The following is a 13,456-nucleotide window of genomic DNA, read 5'->3' on the forward strand; positions in this document are numbered from 1 at the left end:
ATTGTATATATATATATATATATATATATATATATATATACACATACATGTACACATAATGTTTTTAATTTAACAGTATATATTAATAAAATAATGTATTTTTATATTATTATAATATATATTAATAAAATAAACTTTATTTCAATTAATCATATGCATATATCTAATTTTTACTGTTAAAATAAAAGATTATTTGTAAAATTTTATATATATATATATGTCTTTTATTTTATCTGTAAAAACAACTTACTTTTTACCAGTTATGACTGAACATTTTAAATTACTTCTAACAGAAATACCTGTTTATTATCTGTGACTTATAATGTGGAGATAGCCTTCAAAATGTATTTGTGACAATGTATTGCAAAGATTTTCACGAATGCAGCACTTTGGTGTCTTGTCTGTGTTTGTGCTATTCTTCTTCAGTGAGGGTTGAATAAATGCTCTTCTCTTTCTGCAGGTCCAGATACGACAGCGTCTGTGCTCCGTGAGAAGGTCTGGACAGCAGCAGGACGTGAGCGCTGACGGTACGTGACCCCTCTCTCTTGACCTCTCAAACAAGGCTGTCCTGAGTGGGTCAGGCTCATAAATCAGCAGTCCTCCGGACCACCGCACCATTCTCGCATCTGTTCGCTCAGGTTTATTATGAGGACATGCTTTATGGGTGTGGAGCACAGAAACTCTTCCCCCACTGCTTCTTTTGGGAATAATTAGTACAGGGTGGTCTGGAGTGTTGAGTCTTAGTTTGTCAGAATGTATTTGCCCTCACAGCCGCTGGTGTTTGTTGATGAAACATAATTGTTATTGGGAAATGCCATGTTTTACACCATTTACAATCCATGTGGCCGTTGGGATGCAATTGGACATTGAGGAGGATTGTAGGTTTACATGCTTGTTTCCATGTACCACTTTGGAGATGTTTAGTTAAACGTGAACTGTTTACTCCTGAGAGCCTGTTTGAGCCTTCGCTTTGCTTAAAGGGATAGAAACATACAATGAAAGTAAATGGAGACCAATGCTATTTTTTGGATCTCATTGACGTTTAATATACAGATCAAGACAGAAGAAACCATTCTTCAGAAGAAAAAGTCACACATGGTTTGGAACTTGCAGCGTCTTTCAGAGTGAAGTGTGGCGCTGCTTTCTTGCACATGAGCAGCTCATGATCATGATGAGTTTAGGTCGCTTTAATGTGCATTTGGAAACGTAACATATGCCTTCCCAAACTTCTGATGAGTAGTGCTTATCTACAAAAAAAAAGGAGAAGCTTTAAGGGCTCCCTGCAATATTTTTTTCCAAAAAGTTCAGTTGTTTGATGTTTGAAAATAAAGAAGTTAAGACAGCCATAAATATTCTTATTCTAATTTTACAGTTGAAATGTGAAATTAATCATTATTATTTGTTTTATTATATAACAATTATGTAATTTTACAGTGAAATATTACAATAGTACTATTGTTATTAACTATTATTAAGTTTTATCATTATTATTTATATTATATTATATAAAATTATATATTTTACAGTGAAATATTACACTAGTAATATTTTAGTGGTTTTTAGTAATAATAGTAATAATAATAGTTGTTGTTTTTTTTGTGCAGTGAAATACTAAAATAGTAATATTTATTTTGTTTGTAGTAATTTTTCTTTTTTATTAATCATCATCATCATTTAATATTTTATTTTCTTATTTTTGCTTATTGTAGTTATTTTTAAAATGTAGCCATATTGTTGTATAATCACAATCTTGCAGCCCTACCAGATTGTGTTACCCCAGAACAGTTTTCGGGACGTTCTCAGATTGTTCTGTTCTGATGGGTTACAGATGTGAGTCTCAGCATTGCTCATGATCTACAGCTGAATCCTATACAGACTACTGGTGAAGTAATCACACAGCTTTATGTCTGCACAGGGATGGCTCATTCTCAAGCATCCACTGACACAGGAAAGGCCTATTTATCACACCTACTAAGTTGTGATTGTGAAGTGAAGGGCCTTGAGCAAAAAATAAGCAAGTAATGCTTGTGGGTAGCATTGATCTTGTCTTGGCCTGGGCAGAAATTTACCAATCAAACATTGTGTTGAGTCTGTTGGTTCTGGCTCGCTCTGGCTCTGTGCGCTGGAGTGGATGTTGAGAGCGGACTCGGCTCAGGTAATGGAGTGTGTCGCTGTTCTACAGACCAACGCGCTCCGACTTCCTGCTCAAATGGTGGCTAATCAGTCTCCGCTGGTTTGAACTGCAAGCGTGAGTAAGTTGCGAAGACTAACAACTTGTGTTCGCTTGAATCCGCTTTACTCTTCTGTCTTGTAACCTTCGATTTGTGAGCCATAGAGATAAATTAACGCGATTCACTCGCCCAAAGCCTGCCATCATCACTCTACTTCCCCCAGGATGCTTGGTGGAGCAGATGCCAAGCCCCGCCCTCAGAGCAACACGCTGACTCACACTGACACACACTCACACGCTGACACACACTCACCCACTGACACACGCTCACACACGCTGACACATACTCGCACACATTCACACACACTGACACACTCCCACACACTCACACTCACACTCACCCACTGACACACGCTCACACACGCTGACACATACTCGCACACATTCACACACACTGACACACTCCCACACACTCACACTCACACTCACCCACTGACACACGCTCACACACACTCACACGCTGACACACACTCACACACGCTGACACACACTCACACACACTGACACACTCACACACACTCACACCCACTGACACACACTCACACCCACTGACACACACACACACACACTCACACACTCACACACGCTCACACACACACACTTACACACGCTCACCCACGCTCACACACACTCACACACACTCACACGCTGACACACACTCACACACACTCACACGCTGAGACACACTCACACACGCTCACACACACTCGCACGCTGACACACATGCTCACGGAGCGGCCAATCCACGTGAGTGTATTCCCAGGCTGCCTCTCATATTCCTGCGCGCTCATCTCTCTCCATCAAACACACACACACACTCTCTCTCTCTTTCGCCGCAGTGTCCTTGAGAATCCAGTGACTTTGTCAGCCCGCGCCTCTATCTCTGCGGTTTCACTACATCTGACATTTCAGCGTTAATTGTTAGTCCTGCGTTAGTAACAGACTAACGTTGGTTTATTCTCCACACACTTTTAGTCGCCAATTAAAATATTCATTACCTCTTTGAAAAATGAAGTAAGCTAAATTCCTTGAATATCTTTATTTCTGTTACAGATTCATTTATTATTATGATTATTATTATTAAAAATACTAGTTATTATTATTGTGTAGTAGTAGTAGTAGTAGTAGTAGTAGTTATAATAATATAACAAAACTGTAATGTATTATTTTATTACTATATTATAAATAATAAAACTAAAATAGTTAAAAGTATTATTATTATAAAAAATAGTAGTTATTATTACAATGTAGTAGTAGTAGTGGTAATAATATAACAAAAGTAATGTATTTTGTATTACTATATTAAAATAAAAAATTTAAACAAAAGTTAACAAAAAAAAAACATTTGTATTTTAAAATAAATGTTAATATAGCAATAAAATAATTATACATTACAGTTCATTTTTATTATTATTATTATCATTTAAAATAAAGTCAATATAGTTGTAGCAATAATAATAATAATAATAATAATATAACATAACAGTAATATATTGTTTTTATTACAATATTAAAATGTAAAATTTAAAACAGAAATAATTAAAGAACAAAAGTGTTACAGATTATTTTTAATATAGCAATAAAGCAATTATACACTACAGTTCAGTATTATTATTATTATTATTATTTATTATTATTTAAGCAATATAATAATAATAATAATAAAGAAGACAGTTTATTGTTATAATAATAACATATAATGTTTTTTCCCTTATATAAATTGTCATAATATAACAGGGACCCTACTTTATACTTTAGGTGATGATCAAGTGTTGAAGTACCTTATGTTAGAATTAATTTTATTTACAGTGGGTACGGAAAGTATTCAGACCCCCTTAAATTTTTCACTTAGTATACTGTAGTATATTCATATATTTTCCTGTTTCACAGTATCCTTATTTTTGTGTCGTTTTCCCAAATCTGCATCTAATCAGAAATGGCCATCTGACGTTTGACATCAATTCCTTGGAGCCTCTCTCTTTCTTTGTCATTTCCTGTGAAGGAGTTTGCGCTACTGTGTTTCTTTGTGTAGTCTTTGTTCTCTGCCAGGCTTTGCTATTCCAGCCTCATATCTGTTTTCATCATTTTCAGATGTGTTGTGGACGGGGCTGAATAGGTCTGTCTTGAAAGGGCTGTTCAGTGGAAGACATAAACATGAGAGAGAGAGAGCTGCTTGAATTTTTGATTAACACTCTGTCTGCCGCTGGGACTGAGGAGTTCGCGACCGCGGCTGATGAATACAGATAAACACTCATACTCCAGAGATGTTAGCCATAACTAAACTATACAGCGAGATGCAACACCAAAACCATGCGTGGCATTAAGCGGTTTCATGCGGTCTTTAATCTCTGTGTGTTGTTGTGTCAGTGGTCAGACGTGCCTCTCTGTCTGTAATAAAGCATCTCAATTCTCAGCCTCTCACTGCAATAAGAGCTGCTCCATCTGTCTGTCTCTCTCTCTCTCTCACTGCTCCTGTCTTGCATTCGTCTCTCTCTGGGAATCAGGGAGCTGCTGCTGGAGGGATGTAGCCATGACGACAATTCCCGCGGGATGAGCCGGCACAGAGCCTCACGTTTTTTTGCCCATCTTGCTGTGCAGTCTCTCTCTTTTTCCCCCTTTCTATCTGGCTTTTCGGGGTAACACAAATTCACATTCATTCTTTTGTCAGGCCAGCAAGAACAGAAAAAAATAATAAATAAATAATGAATATTAAAATATCTAATTAAAAATATAAAATAAAAATGCTGATAAATTATTATAAATGGGAAAAAATTTTTGGTGTATTTGTGTACTAGCTTGGCCAGTAGTTATAAACATAAACATAAACAAATGAATGAATGAATAAATGAATAAATAAATAAATAATTAAACAAACAAACAAATAAATAAATAGAAATAAGAAAAGAGCCATACGAAACTAATAAAGAAAAGTAATTAAATAATTAAATTAAGAATAAAATGAAGAAAATGTTTAAAACTGCAGCAAAGATTATAAATACAAATTAAATTAAAATGAAAAACAAATATAAAAATATTGAATAATAATTCTAAATGGAATTAAGAACAGTGAGAAACTAAGGAAGTAAACAAAAATGAAATAATTAAATGAAAAATTAAATGAGAAAAAGCTTAAAAATTAAAAAATACCATTTAAAAATGAAAGTAAAAATATATATATAAAAATAAAATAAATAAAATTACAAATATCAATGAATAATTATAAGTGGAAATAAATAAAGAACAATGCAAAACTATGTAATCAAACAATAATTAAATAGATTTTATTTGGAAAAAATACATTTTATATATAAATAAAATAGGAATAAAAATCTAAACAAGTAAATAAAATAATTAATTCAGTGAAATGTCGCATACATTGATTGATTTATTAACATTAATTAATTAATTAATTTATTTAAAAAAGGGACAATGTACATTAATCAACATTCATGAGTGTAAATGTACCCAAATTAGCCCGAAGGCATGTTTTCATTGGTAGTCCCTTTGCCAGATGTTATTAGGTGTAAAAACTGGAGAAAAGAAAATAAACAAAACAGAAGAACAATAACAACAAAATAGAACCAAAAACGATGAACAACTCTCTAAAATACAATTAAACAACAGATTATACAAAATGACAGAAAAAAAGAAAAGTAAATATAAAAAGCAACTTATCAAAAAAATCAAATCAAAAAATCGAAATAAACCAACATTAATGTTCACATTGCTGATTATGAAGAAGTCATTTCTTAAAATTATACTTAAATTAATTAAACGATATGCATTCTCTAATTGATTGTGGTATTGAGTTCCACTGATGTGATGCTCTGAATGAAAAAAATCTCATGCAATTGAACATTGCATCAAGCCAAAATAGCAGAGAAAACTGGAACGAGTCGTCCTGCAAACACATGGACTGAGAAAATATCTCTAAACTGTCTGATCGACGCATTCGTCTCAGAAACACACTGATGCAGCTCTGAGTCGATGTGGTTAAAACGCAGGATGCGAGGTGATGAATATGTCAAGAGGAGAGTGGTGTGCGCTGGAAATGGGGCCAGGGGTCAAAACTGCAGCTTATACACAGAGATGAACACATCCTCCTGTTTCTCCGCTGCTGCGTCTGATGGCCCCGGGGTCGCTGAACTCTGCTAGGAATTCAGCACTTTGCTGAGACAAGCCGATTTTCACCTCCTCACACACAAACACACACACACACACTGCTCTATCGTCATGCTACACACACACACACACACACACACACTGCTCTCCCGTCATGCTACACACACACACAAAGCTCTTAAGCCCCATATCTGTTTTCCATTCACACTGTCATTGAACCTCCCAGGAGCTGCACACCTCCATAACCAAGAATGAGCTTAAGTTTATAAAGGCATACTACCAGCGCTAGACACAACATTTAATATATTTACCCAGGTTATTGTTGACCAAATAATTTTTTTGGCATTGCTTTATGATTTTTGGCATGAAAATGTTTTAGGAGAAAAATATGTGTAGGTAAATATTGCTGTTAGTTACTGCATATTGTGGTATTAGAGCATATAAATGAAAATGAACAAACATCATTCATGTGTTTAATTTAGTGATAAATTGTGTGGAAGATAGGGATACACGATATTATCGGACCAATATCGGAATCGGCCGATAATGGCTTTAAATGTAAATATCGGCATCGGTATGTCGATATGTCTTGCCGATAAGAGGAAAACATGTTTCTGCAAATGCATGAAATAAAATCAATAATTCAGCCAAAAATGCAGTCAAAACACAGGCACCAAGGAAGGGGTTACACACTAAAACATCAAGAGTACAAAACGGACACACACTCAGTAGTGGTCGACCGATATATCTGCCGATATTTGGCATTTTTTAAATATCGGCATCGGCCGATAAGTTTTCCTGTTTGGCTGATGCGTTAGTTTTTTTTGACGGCGCGACAGACTTTTATTTTGACGGCGCTGACAGCGGCAGCATTCTCCCTCTTGTTCGCCGTTGTCGTTAGCAGTTCTGTCTAATATGGATACCTAATAATCAGATAGAACGGTTAAACAAAGGAATTAAAATGTATACAAAAAGTATTATAACGATTGCTTTTATATTATTAGCAATAGAAAGGCAAACATGATAATACTTTCTTGTTTGCCGTCAGCATTCAGCAAATAGTCGGATCCAGTTGTGAGATCTTGTGAAGTGTGCATTTGTATCCTGCATGATCGCGTGTTCTCTGTTCTCTGCGTGACGGTTGGTCCGTGCGAATGGAATGCGGACAGGAGGAGAGTTCAGCTTCACTGGACAAACTTTAAACTCGTGATTTCAAATTATGCTGCGCTTTATGCATTTGCCCACTGCCATATTCATGTCTTTTCCACTGTGTGCTGTATGTAAAACGTTACCTTGGCTTTATTTGAAAAAATATGATTCCCAAATCCCAATGCACACAAACTTCCCAGAATACTGAGTGCCCTGTTGGTTACAGTGTTTACTTCCTTTTTTTTATTATATTTTTATTAAATATTTATTTATTTGTGAAAAATACTTTGTCATCTAAAGTATAAGTATGTTTATTTAACACATTTATTTTTAATCCATTTTCAAATGATTTCAAATTTCTTAAACATTAATTAAGTTACTGCATATTGTGGTATTAGAGCATATAAATGAAAATGAACAAACATCATTCATGTGTTTAATTTAGTGATAAATTGTGTGGAAGATAGGGATACACGATATTATCGGACCAATATCGGAATCGGCCGATAATGGCTTTAAATGTAAATATCGGCATCGGTATGTCGATATGTCTTGCCGATAAGAGGAAAACATGTTTCTGCAAATGCATGAAATAAAATCAATAATTCAGCCAAAAATGCAGTCAAAACACAGGCACCAAGGAAGGGGTTACACACTAAAACATCAAGAGTACAAAACGGACACACACTCAGTAGTGGTCGACCGATATATCTGCCGATATTTGGCATTTTTTAAATATCGGCATCGGCCGATAAGTTTTCCTGTTTGGCTGATGCGTTAGTTTTTTTTGACGGCGCGACAGACTTTTATTTTGACGGCGCTGACAGCGGCAGCATTCTCCCTCTTGTTCGCCGTTGTCGTTAGCAGTTCTGTCTAATATGGATACCTAATAATCAGATAGAACGGTTAAACAAAGGAATTAAAATGTATACAAAAAGTATTATAACGATTGCTTTTATATTATTAGCAATAGAAAGGCAAACATGATAATACTTTCTTGTTTGCCGTCAGCATTCAGCAAATAGTCGGATCCAGTTGTGAGATCTTGTGAAGTGTGCATTTGTATCCTGCATGATCGCGTGTTCTCTGTTCTCTGCGTGACGGTTGGTCCGTGCGAATGGAATGCGGACAGGAGGAGAGTTCAGCTTCACTGGACAAACTTTAAACACAAACTTTCAAATTATGCTGCGCTTTATGCATTTGCCCACTGCCATATTCATGTCTTTTCCACTGTGTGCTGTATGTAAAACGTTACCTTGGCTTTATTTGAAAAAATATGATTCCCAAATCCCAATGCACACAAACTTCCCAGAATACTGAGTGCCCTGTTGGTTACAGTGTTTACTTCCTTTTTTTTATTATATTTTTATTAAATATTTATTTATTTGTGAAAAATACTTTGTCATCTAAAGTATAAGTATGTTTATTTAACACATTTATTTTTAATCCATTTTCAAATGATTTCAAATTTCTTAAACATTAATTAAAATAAATAAAATTATATCGGCTTTATATCGGCCATTGGCCATCCTGCTTTCAAAGATATCGGCATCGACTGTCAAAAAACCAATATCGGTCGACCACTAACACTCACTTACACACACTCACAGACACACACACACAACACACTATTATACACACACAAATGAACTGGTGTGGCTGTAACAATATGGCAAAATTGAGCCAGAAGACTAAAATAAGAGGTTGAAATCAGATTGATTAATCTCTGATAAAGCATTCCTATTCATTTTTGTTGAATTTTTGTTGAATTTTGATGTTATGTGTAACAAAAGGCCTTTCTCTGTGTTCAGGTTTGACTGTAGTAAAATGAATGCAAAAAATGCAATATTTCAAACAAAACATCTAAACCTTTACAAAAAGTAGTCTTTGAGAATGTCTAAATATATATCCAGATCCACAACTTAATAAAAATAAGTCTTTATGCCTAAAAACCACTAGAGAGTTTATAAGCCTTTTATATTGAGCTATATAGGAATCTAGTGACTAAACCATGGAATTGCAGATGTTTTTCTTTTTTTTTACTCTGACCAGATGTCACTAATCTGACTTCAAAAATTGGATTTTAAAGGCATTGTCTCTATTTTTAACATGAAATGTTTCCATAATTAAAAAGTAATATCAACATTTTTTTTTTATTATTTTCAATGGGAAAAAATTCATCATAATTATTGCATAAATATTTATTAGTACCATGAAATTCTCTAAAAATACAAAAGAAAAAAGAAAAAATATTATGGAACAAAAATATATTACATTGATTTTACTAAAAAAATAAAAATAGTGACATTTCGAGTGTTCGGTCAATTTTGACCACGAACAACTCAAGTGTGATAACCAAACGCTCTTTTCATTCCTTTCTTTCTAACGCCATCCGACTTCAGCGGGGCTCTGATAACCAGGCCGCTCCGACTGCCGAATTAGTGAAAAATTCATGCTCCGAATCCAAAGAGACACAGCGAGTAAACAGATATTTGAGAGAGAGAGACGGCCGCTGAAATATTTACAACATCGTTCAATCTGATTGACCGTAGACTGCTTGTCCCAGTGCATTGTGGGTCGTGGTTAGCACTGGATAGCAGAGGGGGTGGGTTATTGTGAGCGAGACGGTGAGGGATCGCGCTAATAAATCGGTGTTGTCGAGTAACATGCCCAAATTGACCTGGAATGAATGGATTCACTGATCCGCTCCGACTTTGCTCTGAGGTGCACAAACACGCTCTGTTTTTCCTCTTTCGGCTTAGCCACACTTGTTCTAAATTCCTCTTTCTGCATAAACTGTCTCGCCGCTTTCACAAACACACATCGCAGGAGCGGTTCCTCAGCTGGCACAGGATGGAGCGGCAGGGGGCGGCCCGCTGGGTTGATGGCAGTATGAACAGATGGTGCCCGTGATACTGAGCAATGGCGACCCAAGGTTGGACGCGACTCTAACGGGGAGCTGACGCACCGATCCGCTCTGCGCGTCAGTGAGTGAAGCTAAAGCGCAGAGAGAGCAACGTGACCCGTGTGCTGTTATATAAGGGTCCTTTCAAAGGGTCAAATGATGGGAAGCATAGGGCCCTATGAAATCTGATTTATTTTTTCCCAATTTCTGTTTAATTTTTTTCCAAATTCCGTTTTATTTTTTTCATTTTAGTTGTTCTGGATTCCGTTTTTTATTTATTTATTTATGTATTTTTTTTCACAGCAAGAAGGTCCCCGGTTCGAGCCCCGGCAAGGACAGAGGCCTTTCTGTGTGGAGTTTGCATGCTCTCCCTGTGTCTGCGTGGGTTTACGCCGGGTGCTCTGGTTAGGTTAGGTTAATTGAACATTCTAAATTCTCACCGGACGTGTGGATCGACTTGTGTATGGATTAACTGGTTCTCGCCATGAATATAGCCATAGATGCTGGATTGGCATTAAGAACAAAATAAACAAACATGTCTAGCTAATTAAAATCATGAAACTTACATAATTTCGCATCAATTTATTAAAAGTTTAACAAAAATTACATGTTTAGGGCACTATTTTATTTTTTCTCACCATATGTTTTATTATTACCAAATTCTGTTGCTATAGCATGTCTTATTTGAATGCATAAAAACAACTTAATTTATTCAAATTTATAAAATGTTTTTGTTTTCCTCAGAAATTCTGTTGTGTATTTAAATTTTACTGGATATCAAATGAAGACGTAAAACATTTGAATATTCATTTATTTATCTTAAAATTTTTGAAAATTATACAAACTTTTTTTTTTTTTTTTTTTTGATATTACAATTACATTTCTAATTTTTAATTTTAGTTCTATTTTTGGTTGTTGAAATGTTTTTTTTATTAGTATGTTGCACTTTTTCCATGTTCAATTTGAATTTTAAAATAAAAAGTATTCTTGACATCAAACGTCCATTCTCTGTGTCTTTAAGTATTTGTAAATTAAAACATGGAAGAAATGTGTGATTGTTCTTTAAAAAATTAAGTTTTAATTATGTTAGTAGTAGTAGTAGTAGTAGTATGTACATTCTGTCGAACAATAGTAATATATTTCTGGCTCAATGTCTTCAAGTTTAGCCAAACTTTTATTTTAACGGGTTGCCGTGAATACCTTTATATTGCGGTGTATGTATGATATGACGCTAGTTTTACTCAAATGAAACAGTAAAATGCTCATGAAGTGACCCTCTGAGCAGTTCTGGATTTATGTCCTCATTTAGTGAGACGACAGACGCTGAAATCACTGCGAGCGTCGCACGCGCTTCAGTATGTGTGTAGTAAACAAAACCGCTCATCTGCGCATAACATACAGGATTCATATCTAAATAGTCTTTTTGCAGCTTAATATTTACAGCTTAATACTAGTCCATATCGCGATTTGATTGAAGTGTAATGACCTACTTTTGATTAATTCATCCAAAGTTTGACAAATTCCGTGATATTCTGCGTTATACAGTAAATTCTGTTTTTATGACTGGATTTCGTCTGCGTTTTTTTTTTTTTTTTTTCAGCAAAACAACGGAATCAGTTCACGAATTGGACGGAATGATTTCTTTAAAATATTTTGTGAGAAATTGTTCACATTAACACCTATTTGGTATTTGCTCCGGTGTCATACTCTTCATACTTCATCAATACTGTATCTTAACTGTAAGTGCTAAACAAGTGTTGTATGCGTTTCCTCTCTTTGTCCATTAACACTTCTCAAGAGATCTAATCCACTCTAAATGGCTTTCACTTTAAGCTCTTGTTTTGTAACATGGGCAGCTGTATTTTTAGCACTTTTACAGTGCTACTGAAGCTGCTGGAGGCTCAAAGCATCCTGGGAAGTCTGTAGAAGTCTTTATGTGTCACCGTAATCCCAGACTGCACAAACAAGTCCAGCCTTTGAGAAACTCAGTGTTTTTGTGCTTGTGAACTGGACTGTCAAAATTATTTTAACACGTGATTGTCTTTTTTGTTCATGTCATTTATGCAAAAAACTTATTACACATAATAAGTAGGTTATTATGTTATTAGAAGAAGTTATTAACACAGAACTTAGAAACATAAAATGTGTGATTTATATATATATATATCTTAATTTCAAATTCAGTGAACTTTGAAATGTGCCTTTGTGTAAATGTCTGTGGTCTACTGTGGTCTAAAAAAAAAAAAAGCTTTATTTCTGGTGTAAATGAGTCTGGTGTGCTCAGATGGGATTTTTGGGGTAATGTTGTGTTTGTGTTTGTTACAGTGTACACTAGTTACACTTAACTGAGTAATACTAATGAACAAAGCTCTTAATATTTCATTATTTTGTTTAGCGACTTTGTAATTGTTCATTGTTTTAATTATTAGAGTTAATGCTGTAAAGTTAATTACTAGTAATAAACTGTAAAGTTCTTCATAGCTTGCGACCAATAACTTTTTAGTAGCTTGACTGTAGTTTACAAGGGCAGCAGCCTTCTGTGAACTTTATCGAAACCTTATAAAGTATAAAAAAGTGCATATAATCTTAATGTCTATTAAAGCAGCCATAATCTCTTGAGTTCAAAGATATTCTCTGTCTGGGTTTGTGGGTTTATTTCAGAGCAACTACTTTACCAACCAGGTCATATGATGCAATTTCAAGTTTTCCTTTCTCTTTGGAGTGTTACAAGCTGTTCGTGAATAGATAAGATCCCTAAAGTTGCAAAGACTAAAGTCTCAAACCCAAAGAGATATTCTTTATAAAAGTTAAAGTATAAAAGTTGCTCTCCTAAAACGCCTCGTTTAAACACGCCCCCACATGTCTACGTCACTGTGTGGGAAGATTTGCATAACGCCGCCCAAATGTTCACGCGAAGAAAGAAGGCGTAACTTTTATTCTCGCTGTAGTATTGTTGCTGCCGCCATGTCGTGGAGACGCTGTGTGTTTCGTTGTGAAAGCGAAACTACTTTGTTTGGTCTTCCAAAAGAGGACACGACTAGAAATCAGTG

General features: G+C 35.2%; 1 protein-coding gene across 3 annotated transcripts in view; it reads left to right on the plus strand.

Moving 5' to 3' along the window:
- The window catches only part of LOC107744073 (spermatid perinuclear RNA-binding protein-like), a 105,988-nt gene that overhangs the window by 41,712 nt on the left and 50,820 nt on the right, over window positions 1–13,456 (plus strand). For all 3 annotated transcript variants that reach the window (XM_016557546.1, XM_016557544.1, XM_016557545.1), the window contains exon 2: window positions 461–527. The gene's annotated coding sequence lies outside the window, so the exon portion shown is untranslated. The remainder of the gene's footprint in view (window positions 1–460; window positions 528–13,456) is intronic.

The sequence above is a fragment of the Sinocyclocheilus rhinocerous genome, unplaced genomic scaffold (assembly GCF_001515625.1).
Source record: "Sinocyclocheilus rhinocerous isolate Xijiao unplaced genomic scaffold, SAMN03320098_v1.1 scaffold287, whole genome shotgun sequence".
NCBI classification, from domain to species: Eukaryota; Metazoa; Chordata; class Actinopteri; order Cypriniformes; family Cyprinidae; genus Sinocyclocheilus; species Sinocyclocheilus rhinocerous.